General features: G+C 46.5%; 1 protein-coding gene across 1 annotated transcript in view; it reads left to right on the plus strand.

Annotated features, from left to right (window-relative positions):
• MED1 (mediator complex subunit 1) overlaps positions 1 to 18,074 on the plus strand; it is a 64,893-nt gene that overhangs the window by 21,072 nt on the left and 25,747 nt on the right. The gene's annotated exons all lie outside the window — the stretch shown is intronic.

The raw sequence follows: 18,074 nt of genomic DNA on the forward strand, positions 1-18,074 counted from the left end.
TTTGCGGCGGAGCCCCCCCACACCTCCATTACTGCAATTCGGTGGCCTCCGTGGAAATGGCCTCCGTGGAAATGGCCTCCGGAGGCGGCGCATGCTCAAATTGAGATCTCCGCAATGAGATCTCATCTCCTGAGATCTCACAGGAGGCAGGGTTGCTGCAGGAGTGGGGTGATACTGCTGCTATGGGCTGGTAGGAGGGGGTGTCACAGCGGTGGGCTTCATTAAAATGTTGCTGGTGCAGGCAGGAGTGGAGTCCCCGCTCCACACATTGCTCTCCCTCCAGTGGCCTTCAGGAAAATGGCCACCAGAGGGGACGCATTTGAAGATTAAAACCTCGGATCATCATTTTTTTTTTTTACCCCCAATTTTTCATGATAATATAAAAAAAACGAAATCTTGCAATTTTCACACTGGCCCTTGGAGCTATTCTAGACTGCCAGTTGTTTTAGGAATTTCTCATGTACATTAGCAGCATCAGACCCTATCTTTTGTATTGAAGCATCTAATGAGCGGGTGAAAAGATCATTGTGAAGGAGCGTGAGCATGGGAAGCTGTGACATGTGTTATCTGCTGTATATAAAGGCGTTACCTGTCATTGTAATCCTGCCTGTGATAAGGAGTCTTCTGTAAAGAACAAGAATCATGTCCCTGAGTCATCATTACTGGTATTTAGTACGCCATGCACGTCCTGATGAAGACTGCACTTTATTAACATGCACCAAATGTATTTAGAGGTGTGCAACTCTTAATGAATTAGGTGCACCTTTCAGCTGGTGTGTGCCACTGGAAGACGTGTACTATGTTCCTGGGGATGGAGTATACAATTATATGAAAAAGTTTGGGCACCCCTATTAATCTTAAGCTTAATGTTTTATAAAAATTGTTTTTTTTACAACAGCTATTTCAGTTTCATATATCTAATAACTGTTGGACACCGTAATGTTTCTGCCTTGAAATGAGGTTTATTGTACTAACAGAAAATGTGCAATCTGCATTCAAACAAAATTTGACAGGTGCATAAGTATGGGCACCCCACCAGAAAAGTGACATTATTATTTAGTAGATCCTCCTTTTGCAAAAATAACAGCCTCTAGTCGCTTCCTGAAGCTTTTAATGAGTTCCTGGATGAAGGTATTTTTGACCATTCCTCTTTACAAAACAATTACAGTTCAGTTAAATTTGATGGTCGCTGAGCATGGACAGCCCTCTTCAAATGATCCCACAGATGGTCAATGATATTCAGGTCTGGGGACTGGGATGGCCATTCCAGAACAGTGTAATTGTTCCTCTGCATGAATGCCTGAGTAGATTTGGGGCGGTGTTTTGGATCATTGTCTTGCTGAAAGATCCATCCCCTGCGTAACTTCAACTTTGTCACTGATTCATGAACATTATTGTCAAGAATCTGCTGATACTGAGAGGAATCCATGCGTCTCTCAACTTTAACAAGATTCCCGGTGCCGGCATTGGCCACACAGCCCCAAAGCATGATGGAACCTCCACCAAATTTTACTGTGGGTAGCAAGTGTTTTTCTTGGAATGCTGTGTTTTTTGGCCGCCATGCATAACGCCTTTTTGTATGACCAAACAACTCAGTCTTGGTTTCATCAGTCCACAGGACCTTCTTCCAAAAAGAAATTGGCTTCTCCAAATGTGCTTTTGCATACCTCAGCCGACTCTGTGGCGTGCTTGCAGAAACGGCTTCTTTCGCATCACTCTCCCATACAGCTTCTCCTTGTGCAAAGTGCGTTGTATAGTTGATCGATGCACAGTGACACCATCTGCAGCAAGTTGATGCTGCAGCTCTCTGGAGGTGGTCTGAGGATTGACCTTGACTGATCTCACCATTCTTCTTCTCTGCCTTTCGGATGTTCTTCTTGGCCTGCCACTTCTGGCCTTAACAAGAACTGTACCTGTGTTCTTCCATTTCCTTACTATGTTCCTCACAGTGGAAATTGACAGGTTAAATCTCTGAGACAGCTTTTTGTATCCTTCCCCTGAACAACTATGTTGAATAATCTTTGTTTTCAGATCATTAGACAGTTGTTTTGAGGAGCCCATGATGCCACTCTTCAGAGGAGATTCAATCAGGAGAACAACTTGCAAGTGGCCACTTTAAGTAGCTTTTCTCATGATTGCATACACCTGGCTATGAAGTTCAAAGCTCAATGAGGTTAGAAAATAAAAAAAGTGCTTTAGTAAGTCAGTAAAAAGTAGGTAGGAGTATTTAAAACAAGAAAATGATCAGGGTGCCCATACTTATGCACCTGTCAAATTTTGTTTGAATGCAGATTGCACATTTTCTGTTAGTACAATAAACCTCATTTCAAGGCAGAATCATTACTGTGTCCAACAGTTATTAGATATATGAAAATGAAATAGCTGTTGCCAAAAAAACAATTTTTAGAAAACATTAAGCTTAAGATTAATAGGGGTGCCCAAACTTTTTCATATAACTGTATTTCTGTCATAATTGACACCACTTGGTGTAAATTAGAATGAACTTGCCAGCTGCAGTCTTCCTCTTTTGGCTAAGCCCCCCTCACTTTTCAAAAAGTTAAAGGAGCTGAATGGGACTGCTGTAACAATGCAAAGTCGCTCAATTTTTGCACAGTTATAAGTTGTGTGAAATTTTGCAACATTTCAATCAGTTTTACACCAGAAATCTGTCATAAACTGCTTAGAGGTGCTTTCCCATTGCGTTCTTGCCCACGTTCAGTGGTCCTGTTCGTGCTTGTATCCGGACCCCCTGCTAAACGGCATTCAGGCGTATGCATTGGTGGAATGATGATCTGGCGTGCATCATTTTTAGGCGTATAAGCCTGCTGGAGGTGGACACTCAGTAGGTGTACATGCCCGAAAATGATGCCTGACAAGCACATATTGACTCTGTTCACCTCAATGGGAACATGGGCAAGAACGCAATGTGAAAGGGGCCTTAATGAATCGGCGCTATGACTCTAAGGCCGGGCTCACACTACCGAGTTTTACGGACGTATGAGAGGCGCAAAAACTACGCATTGCACACGGACCAATGTTTCTCTATGGGGCAGCTCCTATCTGCCGTATATTTCTCGGCCGTATTTTAAGGGCTGAGAAAATCGCAGCATGCTGCATTTGTCAGCGTATTGCGCAAAAAATCCACCAATGAAAGTCAATGGGGGCGAGAAAACGACAGATTACACACGGACCAACAATGTGACTTGCGAGTGTACTACAGAAAAGCCGGTAATTCAGTGCGGTGTACAGTAAAATCACACTGACAGGTTTTATTAGAATAGATAGAACAAATGTCTACACATAGTATAGGGAGATATATATATACTGTGTTCCAAATTATTATGCAAATTGGATTTATGCACAGTGCGGGGCTGGGATTCCAAAGGTGGCTGGCCGCAATGCCCGCCCAGGCGCAGTCTGCAAGCCTGGCTGGGACGTCAGACGGCCAGAGCTTACTGCGTCTGCGCAGCACAGCAGTACACTGCGCAGGCGCCGGTTTTGAAACGTACACAGCGCTGAGGGGGCGGCACCGAAAGCGCAGGAAGATTGGAGTGACGGCAGAGGAGCGGTTAGAGCTGGGGAGTGAGGACCCGCCTACCTGGCTAGAGACAGGAATTGTGGCTAAGTATAAAAACGCTTTATTTGGGGTATACTGGAACCTAAAACTAAAAGAGCCACCTTGTTAGAATGCAGCATTACTGCTGCACAAGGTGGCTCTTTTAGTTTATAACGGCTGAATGGGGGTGACAGTGGCCCTTTAAACACGTGATAATTAGTTTTCCAGGTGATTCTAATTAAAGGAAAACTACTTAAAAATGATGTTCTACGTTATTAAGCAGGCCACAGTTTTTAAGTAACATGGGAAAGAAAAAGGATCGCTCTGCTGCTGAAAAGCATCAACTAGTGCAATGCCTTGGTCAAGGGATGAAAACATGAGATATTTCCCGAAAACTTAAGCTTAATCATCGTACTGTTAAGAGATTTGTGGCTGAATCTGAACACAGACATGTTTGTGCTGATAAAGGCAGAATGAGGAAAGTTTCTGCCAGGCAAGTTCATCGGATTGAGACCAGTTGCTAAAAAGCCATTACAAACCATCAAACAGATATTTGAAGTTGCTGGTGCCTCTGAAGTCCCTCGAATCTCAAGGTGTAGGATCCTTCAAAGGCTTGCTTTGGTTCATAAACCTACTATTCGGCAACCCCTGAACAGTGTTCACAAGCCGAAACAGTTGAAGTGGGCCCAGACATACATGACGACTAATTTTCAAACAGTCTAGTTTACGGATGAGTGTCGAGCAACCCTGGATGGTCCAGATGGATGAAGTAGTGGATGCTTGGTGGAGGCCACAATGTCCCAACAACGCTGTAACGTCAGCAAGGAGGTGGCGGAGTCATGATTTGGGGCCGGAATCATGGGGAGACAGCTGGTGGGGCCCTTTAAGGTTCCTGAAGGTGTGAAAATGACCTCTGCAAAGTATGTAGAGTTTCTGACTGACAACTTTCTTCCATGGTCTAAAAAGCAGAAACATGCCTTCAGGAGCAAAATCATCTTCATGCATGACAATGCACCATCTCATGCTGCAAAGAATACCTCTGAGTCATTGGCTGCTATGGGCATACAAGGAGATAAACTCACGGTGTGGCCAACATCTTCACCTGACCTCAACCGTACAGAGAACCTTTGGAGTATCATCAAGCAAAAGATCTATGAGGGTGGGAGGCAGTTCACATCAAAACAGCGGCTCTGGGAGGCAATTCTGACTTCATGCAAAGAAATACAAGCAGAAACTCTCCAAAAACCCACAAGTTCAATGGATGCAAGAATTGTGAAGGTGATATCAAAGAAGGGGTCCTATGTTAACATGTAACTTGGCCTGTTAGGAGGTTTTGGAGTTAAATAGCTGTTACGTTCAGTGAATGTGACCTCCTAATGCTGCAAATTCCACAAATGAGCATTTTCAGTTCTTTAAAACATATCAAATGTATAGAAATTCTACTGTGCCTAATAATTTGGAACAGTGCATTTTGAGTTTCTATTTATTTTGGAGATTATACTGTTATCTTTGGGAGGTTTCTTCAATAAAATTTGATGTATAATCTAAGGGGTGATGACTTTTATTAGACTGACTGTCATTTGCACCGTCCATTTAGGAAAATCCGAGAAAAATATCATTTGCATAATAATTTGGAACACAGTGTATATATATATATATATATATATATATATATATATATATATATATATATATATATATATATGTCAGTGAGACGTGTGTGTGTGTATGTATATATGTATGTGTGTATATATATATATATATATATATATATATATATATATATATATATATATATATATATATATATATATATATATATATATATTTTTTTTTTTTTAATACAGCGCTATATAGCTTAAAAGCTGGTAATTCAATTGCCGACTTTTGCTATCTCCTTCTCCAACCCGACAGGATATGAGACATGGTTTACATACAGTAAACCATTTTATATCCCTTATTTTTGTACATATTCCTCACTAATAATGTTCCAAGTGCCTGTGTGCAAATTTTTGGAGCTCTAGCTGTTAAAATAAAGGGTTAAATCACAGAAAAAATTGGCGTGGGCTCCCGCGCAATTTTCTCTGCCAGAGTTGGAAAGCCAGTGACTGAGGGCAGATATTAATAGCCTAGAGAGGCACCATGGTTATAGGACCCCCTGGCTAAAAACATCTGCCCCCAGACACCCCAGAAAAGGCACATCTGGAAGATGCGGCTATTCTGGCACTTAGCCTCTCTCTTCCCACTTCCATGTAGCAGTGGGATATGGGGTAATAAAGGGTTAATGTCACCTTGCTATTGTAAGGTGACATTAAGCCAGGTTAATAATGGAGAGGCGTCAATAAGACACCTATCCATTATTAATCCAATAGTAGTAAATGGTTAATAAAGCACACACATTAGGAAAAAAGTATTTTATTGAAATAAAGACACAGGGTGTTGTAATAGTTTTATACTCTCAATCCAATTGAAGACCCTTGTCACCTGAAACAAAGTTAAAATAAAAAAACAACAATATCCCATACCTCTCCGGAGCTCAGTCATGTCCCACGATGTAAATCCATCTGAAGGGGTTAAATAATTTTGCAAGCATGAGCCTGCTAATGCAGCCGCCCCTGCCTGTAAAAACTGGGGAATGAATTGGAAGAAGGGGAATGTAGCTACCTAGACTTGCGGTACTGCGCCCCCTGCTGGTATAACCTCAGATGAACTCGAGCGTGGGAATTTCTTTAGCGCCTCTCATTGGGGGACACAGGAACCATGGGGTGTATGCTGCTGCCACTAGGAGGCTGACACTATGCACAAAAAAAGTTAGCTCCTCCTCTGCCGTGTACACCCCACCAACTGGCATCATGAACTTCAGTTTTAGCTTAGTGTCAGTAGGTGGTGGACACGGGTCTTTGATTAGACCCTTCTCTACCTCAATGTGCGTCGTTTTCCTTTCAGGTTTTTCCGGAAGGGATACAGGGTGAACAGTCACACCTGTAATCCCACGAGGCGGACTATGAGTACGGCGTGTACTGCCACCCCGTATCCTCATAGATCCCTCTCCAGGACCAAGAGCCTAGCACACAAGCGTGGTCAGAAGTCCGGTCCTGGCTCCTAATTTAGGCCCCAGCTTTTCCCGGGGCCTACTTCCAGCGATGCCGCTCTGCCCACTTCCCCTTTACTCGGGCGGGCTTTTCTCCCGCCCGACAATCCTTCCATGATGACTTGGCGTTGCCCCACCCACCGGTGCTTATATCTGTGCGCTGCAGGGGATGACTAGGGTTCCATATTCCCTTGCCTGGACTGCTGCAGATTCGCATCTCTTCCATGAAAGGCTATCTTGCCTGAGGGACTACAACCTGGGCTGCGTTTTCCGTCTGGAATTTCGTTGGCTGTGAGTAGCTCTGCACTGCAGACTGACACCCCTCTCTGCTCCCCTGTCCCCTAACCCTCTGGCATTTTTTTCAGGGACCTCTTCAAAATGTCTACCTCTAAAGGGGGCCACTCTCGACCTCCTACTTCTTCCTCTTCTGCCTTAGTCAAGTACTTTTGCATGTTCGTCTTGTAACTGCAAACTTCCCTCAGGTCAGTCCTCTCCACTCTGTCAGGCCTGCAGCAACCCTATTGTTCCCACCACCCAGGATCCCCCGGCCGATCCGCCCGAGAGTGATACCCCCACCCCAGGCTGGGCTTCCTCTCTGTCACAATCGGTGGCCGATCTAACACGGGTGTCTCAAACTCTGGTGTCTGTGCTGGATCGATTACCTCTGCAGACCCCCGCAGTAGCTAGCGGGTCGCAGGGGCCTCCGTCCGAGCCCTCCATGATAAGCCGCAAAAGGTTCAGACTGGAGCGATTGTTTGAGTCCTCTTCTCGTTCCATCTCGCCACACGGGCCTCCTCTACGGTCGGTTTCCTCCCGAACCTCATCCCCTCAGCCAGGCGAGGCGTTCTCTGATGCGCCCTCGGAGGATATTTCGGAGCTGGATTTTAACCAAATCGCTACCATGAGGGATATGGTTCAGAATCTCATTGGAGCGATAAACCAAACCTGTGGCATCAAGGATTCCTCTACGAAACCCGCAGATCAGGCGGTTTCGTTTAGACGGGCTAAACCACCTTCCAAGTTTTTTGCTCCTCACCCTGAATTTGAGGAGATCATGAACAGAGAAAGAGAGAACCCGACCAGACGTTTTCAAAGGGTAAAATGCCTTGGTGTGTTATATCCTTTTTCTCCAGAACTTACCGCCAATTGGACTGTCTCTCCCTCGGTGGATCCCCCAGTTTCCAGGCTGTCCACTGTCCGGCGGAGCATCTCTGAAGGATTCTAACGATAGAGTTATAGAATCCTTTGCGAAGTCAGCCTTTGAAGCGGCGGCAGCTGCTCTATGCCCAGCTTTTGCTTCCACTTGGGTTTCAAAATCCATATCCAAATGGACCAAACAACTCCGTCGAGGCATCCTGGACGGGGTGCCACCAGGACAGCTGGCGGAGCTTGCCAACCAGATTTCTCACGCAGGTGAATACCTGGTCTCCGCTTCTCTGGATGCCGAGTCTTGTGCGGCTCAGATGTCCAGCAATGCTGTTGCCATCTGCCGGACCGTTTGGCTCAAGGCCTGGCAGGCGGACTTATCTTCCAAAAAGTCCCTTACCAGCCTGCCCTTTCAACGCTCACGTCTCTTTGGTTCTAAGCTGGACCAAATCATTAAGGACGCCACCGGGGGTACAAGTTCTCTCCTTCCCCAGGCTAAACCTCGTCGCCCTTCTCCTAGATGGCAATTTTGGCATTTTCGTCGCTTCGCGGCATCAAACTCCTTTTCCCAGCAACAACAGAGGCCACAGGCACGTGAAGAGAAGAAGACAGTATCCTTTAGGCCCACTCCTTCCTGGCGTCCTCGCTACTCCCAGGGTAGATCCTCCAGGTCCAGGACTGGAAGATCCATCTCTGCAAGACCGCAACCCACCTCCCAGGCTGGGTGGCCGTTTCCTCTTCTTCAGGGACGTCTGGATCTCCTCAGTAGAGGACGCATGGGTCAGGGAAGTTGTATCCTCGGGCTACAAAATAGAGTTCATTTCTCGGCCCCGGGATCATTTCTTCGAATCCCGACCTCCAAGAGACCTCGCTCTAGTTCCGGGTTCGCAGCCATCACTTCCCTCCTCTAAGCCGGGGTGATCGTTCCCGTCCCAGAAAAAGAACCGTTCACATGCTTCTATTCAAATCTTTTTGTGGTACCGAAGAAAGACGGCAGGGTTCGTCCCATGCTGGATCTCAAATTGCTGAACAGGAGAGTTCATCTGAATCACTTCAGGATGGAATCCCTTCGTTCAGTAATTGCTTCCATGGAGGCTCAGGAATTTCTGTGTTCTATAGATATTCAGGACGCCTACCTCCATGTCCCGATATTCCCAGGACATCACCGATTCCTGCGCTTTGCGGTGCTCCAGGAACATTTTCAGTTCGTCGCCCTGCCGTTCGGTCTTGCAACCACCCCCAGAGTTTTCATGAAGATCATGGCGGCGCTGATGGCCATCTTGAGGGTCAGAGGCCTGGTTCTGTTTCCATACCTCGACGACATCCTCATCAAGGCCCTGTCCTTTTCTCATGCTCAAGAAAGTCTGTCCATCGTTCTCGACACTGTAGCCCATTTCGGGTGGCTGGTCAACCGGAAGAAGTCCTGCCTTATTCCTTCTCAGCACATCATCTTTCTGGGCATGCTCTTCGACACTCGTCAGACCAAAGTCTTCCTTCCCGAAGACAAGAGATACATCCTTCGTCGGGACATACGCTTGCTCCAGGGTCCTCGGCCTCCCTCCTTCCGATCGGCCATGAAGGTTCTGGGGAGGATGATAGCAACATTAGAAGCGATTCCCTTCGCCCAATTTCATTCGCGACCCCTTCAGCAAGCTATTCTGTCTCAGTGGTACAGGTCTGTCTTCTCCCTGGATCGTCCGATCCGACTCTCTTCCCGGGTCAAACGGTCTCTCAACTGGTGGCTGACGTCACCTCTCATCTCCCAGGGCAGTTCCTTCCTTCCAGTTCACTGGCAAATGGTGACGACGGACGCCAGCCTGCTCGGCTGGGGTGTGGTGTTTCACCACCTGACTGTTCTTGCCGTTGGCAGGCGCAGGAGTCAACTCTGCCGATCAATGTCCTCGAGATTCGGGCCATCTTCCTGTCCCTCCGTCACTGGGAAAGGATTCTCAAGGGCCTACCAATCCGAATCCAGACGGACAACGCCACGGCTGTGGCATATATCAACCATCAGGGGGGACTCGGAGCTCCCTGGCCGAGGTATCCAAGATCCTCCTCTGGGCAGAGGCAACGGTTCCGGTAATATCCGCTGTGCATATCCCCGGCGTGGACAATTGGGCCGCCGACTTCCTCAGCCGCGAGGGCCTCACGGCAGGAGAATGGTTCTTGCACCAGGAAGTCTTCCATCAGATTTGTCTTCGATGGGGGACTCCGGACGTGGACCTCAACGCCGTCTCGAATGAACAGGAAGGTTCCTCAGTTCGTCTCCAGGTCTCGCTATCCTCTTGCAGTGAGTGTCGACGCTCTGGCCATTCCTTGGTCACAGTTCGTGCTACCCTATCTGTTCCCACCCGCTTCCCTTGCTTCCCAAACTGTTGAAAAAGATCAAAGCGGAAGGGGTGCCGGTCATTCTGATCGCCCCAGATTGGCCCAGGAGAGCTTGATTCGTGGAGATCGTCAACCTTCTCGCGGACGCCCCCTGGCGCCTTCCACACAGGTCCGATCTGCCCCCCGAATTCTCGGTCGCTCAGTTTAACGGCGTGGCTGTTGAGACTGCAGTTTTAAGAGCGTCCGGCCTTTCGGACCAGTTGTTTCACACCATGATCCAGGCTCGGAAGCCTTCGACTTCCAGGATCTACTATCGTACATCGAAGGCTTACTTCCGTTGGTGCGAGTCCAACCGCGTTTCATCTATGTCCTTTTCCCTGCCTTCCATCTTGGCTTTCCTTCAGGCAGAACTGGATTCGGGCCTTGCTCTTAGTTCCCTAAAGGGCCAGGTTTCTGCGCTTTCCATCCTTTTTCAGAAGACTTTAGCTTCTCTGCCACAGGTTAAGACCTTCCTGCAAGGAGAAGCCCATGCTGTCCCTCCATATAGGGCCCCGGTGGATTCATGGGATTTAAATCTGGTACTGGACGTTCTGAGGGTTTCCCCCTTTGAGCCTCTCAGGGAGATTCCCCTGTCAGTTCTATCTTGGAAGGTGGCCTTTCTTGTGGCCATCACTTCTACCCGCCGCGTTTCCGAGTTGGCAGCCCTGTCTTGCCGACCTCCGTTCTTGGTGATTCACCAGGACAAGGTGGTCCTCAGGCCTCCACCTTCCTTCCTAAGGTGGTTTCCACCTCAACGAGGACATCGTTCTACCTTCCTTTTGTCCACCTCCGACTCATCCTCAGGAGCGATCGTTGAACAAGCTGGACCTCGTCAGGGCAGTGAGGATCTACCTGGATAGAACGTCCGCTTTCCGGAAGACGGATTCTCTTTTCGTCATTTCGGATGGCACGTGCAGAGGCAGCGACTATTGCTCGCTGGATCAGAACAGCATTTCTGGAGGCTTACCGGGTCAAGAACAGAGTGCCCCTTCCCGGGATAAAGGCTCACTCTACCCGGGCAGTCGGCACCTCCTGGGCGGTGCACCACAGGGCTTCCACCCTACAGCTTTGCAAAGCGGCAACCTGGTCTTCCATCCACACGTTCGCCAAATTTTACAAGGTCCATACCTATGCTTTGGCGGACGCCAGCCTAGGCAGAAGGATCTTGCAGGCGGCAGTGGTGAGTCCTCTGACCTGATGGAAGTCTGTTTTTCCCACCCCAGGGACTGCTTTTGGACGTCCCGTGGTTCCTGTGTCCCCCAATGAGAGGCGATAGAGAAAACAGGATTTTTGGTTGCTTACCGTAAAATCTGTTTCTCGGAGCCTCAATTGGGGGACACAGCACCCTCCCATGTTATTCAGTTTCTGTTGTTCTATGTTCTATGACTGTTCTCACGTTTACAGTTCTCATCTTTGTGGTTATGTTATTTTAACCTTATTGTTTTTCTCCTACTGCTTTCTCACTAAGTGAAGTTCATGATGCCAGTCGGTGGGGTGTAGTGCAGAGGAGGAGCTAACTTTTTTTGTGCATAGTGTCAGCCTCCTAGTGGCAGCAGCATACATCCCATGGTTCCTGTGTCCCCCAATGGAGTCTCCGAGAAACAGATTTTACGGTAAGCAAGCAAAAATCCTGTTTTTTCTGAATATTTTCTCACGCTCGAGTTCATCTGAGTGTATACCAGCAGGGGGCGCAGCACCGCAAATCTAGGTAGCTACGTTCCCATTCATTCCCCAGTTTTTACAGGCAGGGGCGGCTGCATTAGCAGGCTCCTGCTTGTAAAATTATTTAACCCCTTCAGATGGATTTACATCGTGGGACATGACTGAGCATCGGAGAGGTATGGGATATTGTTGCTTTTTTATTTTAACTTTGTTTCAGGTGACAAGGGTCTTCAATTGGATTGAGAGTATAATAAACTATTACAACACCCTGTGTCTTTATTTCAAAAAAATACTTTTTTCCTAATGTGTGTGTTTTATTAACCATTTACTACTATTGGATTAATAATGGATAGGTGTCTTATTGACGCCTCTCCATTATTAACCTGGCTTAATGTCACCTTACAATAGCAAGGTGACATTAACCCTTTATTACCCCATATCCCACCGCTACATGGGAGTGGGAAGAGAGAGGCTAAGTGCCAGAATAGGCTCATCTTCCAGATGTGCCTTTTCTGGGGTGTCTGGGGGCAGATGTTTTTAGCCAGGGGGGTCCTATAACCATGGTCCCTCTCTAGGCTATTAATATCTGCCCTCAGCCACTGGCTTTCCCACTCTGGCGGAGAAAATTGCACCGGAGCCCACGCCAATTTTTTCCGTGATTTAACCCTTTATTTTAACAGAGCTCCAAAATTTTGCACACAGTCACTTGGAACATTATTAGTGAGGAATATGTACAAAAACTAGATGGTGGCCCGATTCTAACGCATCGGGTATTCTAGAATATGCATGTCCACGCAGTATGTTGCACAGCTCACGTAGTATATTGCCCAGCCACGTAGTATATTGCCCAGCCACCTAGTATATTGCCCAGCCACGTAGTATATTGCCCAGCCGTGTAGTTTATTGCCCAGTTACGTAGTATACAGCACAGAGCCACGTAGTATATTGCACAGCCACGTAGTATTTTGGCCAGTCACGTAGTATATTGCCCAGCTACGTATGTCACAGGTTAAAAAATAAACATATACTCACCTTCCGAGGGCCCCTTGTAGTTCGGTCACATGACCGTGACGTCATGGCAGGTCTTTCTCGCGCCGGGCCTGTGATGACGTCACGGTCATGGCAGGTCCTTCTCCCATACCATCCTTGGCACCGGAACCTGCCGCTTGCATGAAGCGGTCACCGGAAAGGTGAGTATATATGATTTTTTATTTTTTTTATTATTATTTTTAACATTAGATGTTTTTACTATTGACGCTGCATAGGCAGCATCAATAGTAAAAACTTGGTCAAACAGGGTTAATAGCGGTGGTAACGAAGTGAGTTATCCGGCATAACGTGGTCCGTTACCGCTGGCCTTAACCCTGTATGAGCGGTGACTGCGGGGAGTATGGAGCTGGCGCCGGGCGCTGACTGCAGGGGAGTAGGGAGGGACTAATCAGACTGTGGCCGTCGCTGATTGGTCGCGGCTGCCATGACAGGCAGCTGGTGAGACCAATCAGCGACTTGGATTCCATGACAGACAGAGGCCGCGACCAATGAATATCAGTGACAGACAGAAAGACGGAAGTGACCCTTAGACAATTATATAGTAGATAAGGGATGTGAAATGCTTTACTGTATGTAAACCATGTCTCATATCCTGTCGGGTTTGAGAAGGAGATAGCTTAAAAGCCGGTAATTCAATTGCTGGCTTTTGCTATCTAGCGCTGTAATATATATATATATATATATATATATATATATATATATATATATATATATATATATATATATATATATATATATATAATTTATATATATATATATATATATATATATATATATATTATTTATATATATATATATATATATATATATATTATTTATATATATATATATATATATATATATATATATATTATTTATATATATATATATATATATATATATATATATTATTTATATATATATATATATTATTTATATATATATATATATATATATATATATATATATACATATACACACTACATGGTGGCCCGATTCTAACGCATCGGGTATTCTAGAATATGTATGTATATAGCAGCCACATAGTATATAGCACAGGACACGACATATTCTTTATTACCCGATGTGTTAATACAGGCCACGCAGTATATGAGGCTGGTTTCACATTTGCGTTTTTTGCCGCTGCATTTTAGCGCAAAAAAAGCATGCGTTTTTTTCCCTATACTTAACATTAAAAACGCATGCGTTTTTTTTCATGCGTTTTGCCGCCGCATGCGTCTTTTGTATGCATGCGTTGTGTTGCAGAAATGCAACATGTAGTAATTTTTAGCGGTGTTTTTTGCCGCAAAAAAACGCATGCGTTTTTTGCGGCAAAAAAACGTATTACTGTCTATGTAAACGCATGCGTTTTTAGGCACATGCGTTAACAACGCATGCGTTTTTATTAAAAAAAAACAAGAAAACACACTGATAAGCCACCCCACACCATAAAATTGATAAAGGGATCCTAACCCTAACCCTTGGGATCCTAACCCTAAGGGATAGGGTTAGGATCCCTTAGGGGTAGGGTTAGGGTTAAGATCCCTTAGGGTTACTAGGGAACCAAACCCTAACCCTAGCTATTTCTGTTTATAGTGGGTTTTCTTGTTGATTTTGATGATTGTCAGCTGTCACACACATCTCATCATGCGTTTAAAACACACAAACGCTTGAAAAAACGCATGTAAACGCGTCAAAACGCAGCGTTTGTAATAAAACGTGCAAAAACGCATTTTTTTCACCACATGCGTTTGCGTTTAAAACGCTGCGTTTTTAAATGCAAATGTGAAACCAGCCTAACAGTGGCCACGCAGTATATAACACAGGCCAAACAGTATATAACACAGCCCACGCAGTATATATCATTGCCCATAGTATATAACACTGGCCACGTAGTATATAGCAGCCACGCAGTATATAACGCTGCCCACACAGTATATAACACTGCCCACATAGTATATTACACTGCCCACGTAGTATATAGCAGCCATGTAGTATATAACTCAGCCCACGCAGTATATAACACTGCCCACGTAGAGAGGCACTTTTCGTTGTATTGTACTTTTGTCTATTTTTGGATGTTTTTATTCACCTTTTTGTATAAATAAAATTTCCTGAACTGAACATTTTCTGTGGCCTGATTTTATTATCTAGCAGGTCGTAGTGTATTTACCACGTAGTATATAGCAGCCATGTAGTATATAACGCAGCCCACGCAGTATATAGTAGCCATGTAGTATATATTGCAGCCAATGCAGTATATAACATTGCCCACATAGTATATAACACTGCCCACGTAGTACATAACAGCCATGTAGTATATAACGCAGCCCATGCAGTATGTAACACAGCCCACGTAGTATATAACAATGTGGGCACTATATGCGTGGTTAAAAAAGACTTAAAATAAAAAATAAACATATACTCACCTTCCGAGGGACCCCTTGTAGTCTTGGAGCCTGTGTGCGGTGCACGCGGCAGCTTTCGGTCCCAGGGTTGGTATGAGCGCAGGACCTGTGATGACGTCGCGGTCACATGACCGTGACGTCATGGAGGGTCCTTTTCGCATAGCATCTTTGGAACCTGAACCTGCCGCTTGCACTGCCGAGGGCAGCGCGCACGTCGGAGGGTGAGAATAACCTTTTTTTTTTTGTTATTATTATTGTTAACATTAAATCGTTTTACTATTGATGCTGCTTACGCAGCATTAATAGTAATAAGTTGGTCACACAGGGTTAATAGCAGCGTTAATGGAGTGCGTTACACCGCGGCATAATGCAGTCCATTATCGCTGCCATTAACCCTGCGTGAGCGCTGACTGGAGGGGAGTATGGAGCGGGCACTGACTGCGGGGAGGAAGGAGCTGCCATTTTGCCGGCGGACTGTGCCCATCGCTGATTGGTCGTGGCAATGGTCGTGGGCGTTTTGCCACGACCAATCAGCGACTTGGATTTCCATGACAGACAGAGGCCGCGACCAATGAATATCCGTGACAGACAGAAGGACAGACAGAAAGGCGGAAGTGACCCTTAGACAATTATATAGTAGTATATAGTATTAGATTGTGTTTGCAATCACATTCAGGAAGAAAATGAGTATTTTCTGACAGAATTGCAGGGGTGTCAATACTTTTGGCCATGACTGTGTGTGTATGTGTGTATATATATATATATATATATATATATATATATATATATATATATATATATATATATATATATATATATATATATATATAATTTATACTAGCTATTGAACCCGTTCTACGCCCGGATGGCTAGCATCTATATTGGTATATGGTCTCCATCCTGGTATGTGCTGCTCCATCCTGCATCCCCATCCTGTCATGAGCTGCTCCATCCTGCGTCCCCATCCTGACATGTGCTGCACCCATCCTGCACCCCCATTCTGACATGTGCTGCTCCATCCTGCGTCCCCATCCTGTCATGTGCTGCACCCATCCTGCGCCCCCATCCTGCCATGTGTTGCACCCATCTTGCGCCCCCATTCTGTCATGTGTTGCACCCATCCTGTGCCCCCATCCTGTCATGTGCTGCTGCACCCATCCTGCGCCCCCATCCTGCCATGTGTTGCACCCACCTTGCGCCCCCATTCTGTCATGTGCTGCTCCCATCCTGCGCCCCCATTGTGACATGTTCTGCACCCATCCTGCACCTCCATTCTGTCATTTGCTGCTCCAGTCCTGTCATGTGCTGCTCCCATCCTGTGCCCCCGTTCTCTCATGTGCTGCTCCATCCTGCGTCCCCATCCTGTCATGTGCTGCACCCATCCTGCGCCCCCATCCTGCCATGTGTTGCACCCATCTTGCGCCCCCATTCTGTCATGTGTTGCACCCATCCTGCGCCCCCATTCTGTCATGTGCTGCTCCCATCCTGCTCCCCCATTGTGACATGTTCTGCATCCATCCTGCACCTCCATTCTGTCATTTGCTGCTCCAATCCTGTCATGTGCTGCTCCCATCCTGTGCCCCCGTTCTTTCATGTGCTGCTCCCATCCTGCGCCCCTGTTCTGTCATGTGCTGCTCCCATCCTGCGCCCCTGTTCTGTCATGTGCTGCTCCCATCCTGCGCCCGTTCTGTCATGTGCTGCTGCCATCCTGCGCCCCCGTTCTTTCATGTGCTGCTCCCATCCTGTGCCCCCGTTCTTTCATGTGCTGCTCCCATCCTGCGCCCCTGTTCTGTCATGTGCTGCTGCCATCCTGCGCCCCCGTTCTGTCATGTGCTGCTGCCATCCTGCGCCCCCGTGTATATATATATATATATATATATATATATATATATATATATATATATATATATATTAAAAAAAAAAATACCATACTCCCCTATCGTCGCTGGGGGCCTGAGCAGGCGGGGACACCGGCGCGCTGTGGGGGTCAGGTGCCGGAGTCACCGCTAGCTCAGGCCCCCCAGCACTTGCTATAGTCACCTGTCTGTCCCGATCCAGCGCTGCGCGCCGCCATCTTCCGGCTCCTCTGGCTGTGACTGTTCAGTCAGAGGGCGGCGCCGGCACGCATTAAGCGCTTCATCGTGCCCTCTGAACTGGGAACGTCACAGCAGAAGACCCGGGAGACGGAGCCGCACGCAGCGCTGGAACGGGGGACAGGTGAATATACTTACCCTCCTGGCGGTCCCTGACTCTCCGGTGGAGATCGCGGTGTGCATTCAGTGTTTACGCATACCGTGATCTCCTGGGAGCGTCGCTCTGTGAGGCCCAGACTGCGCCGGCGCTTGCGCAGTCTATAAAGTCTTCGGACAGAGTGACGCTCCCAGCGATATATATATATATATATATATATATATATATATATATATATATATATATATATATATATATATATATATATAGTAAAAATGGAACAGCACAATGCTCACCGGTGGGTGCCTGGCCTCCTGGGTCAAGTGGTCCACTCTATCCCCAATTGTATACAAAAAGGCAAAAGAAGGCAGCACTCCAATAGTATCCAAAGTGAAAAAAGTGAGGTTTATTAAGCCCACATCTTCATGCAGCGACGTTTCGGCTCACACAGATCACTGTTTTGGGAACATTTCTGCGTATTACGCATGTAAAATACGGACCGTATTTCCCTACGCTGAGTGTGACGCCGGCCTAAAACTTTTAACACAAAAACCTGATTTAGACAATAGACCTTTTTCTGATGACGCCTTCTTTTAGGCACAATACACCAAATACAAGTAATTGG

The sequence above is a fragment of the Ranitomeya imitator genome, chromosome 2, assembly GCF_032444005.1.
Source record: "Ranitomeya imitator isolate aRanImi1 chromosome 2, aRanImi1.pri, whole genome shotgun sequence".
Classification (NCBI taxonomy): Eukaryota; Metazoa; Chordata; class Amphibia; order Anura; family Dendrobatidae; genus Ranitomeya; species Ranitomeya imitator.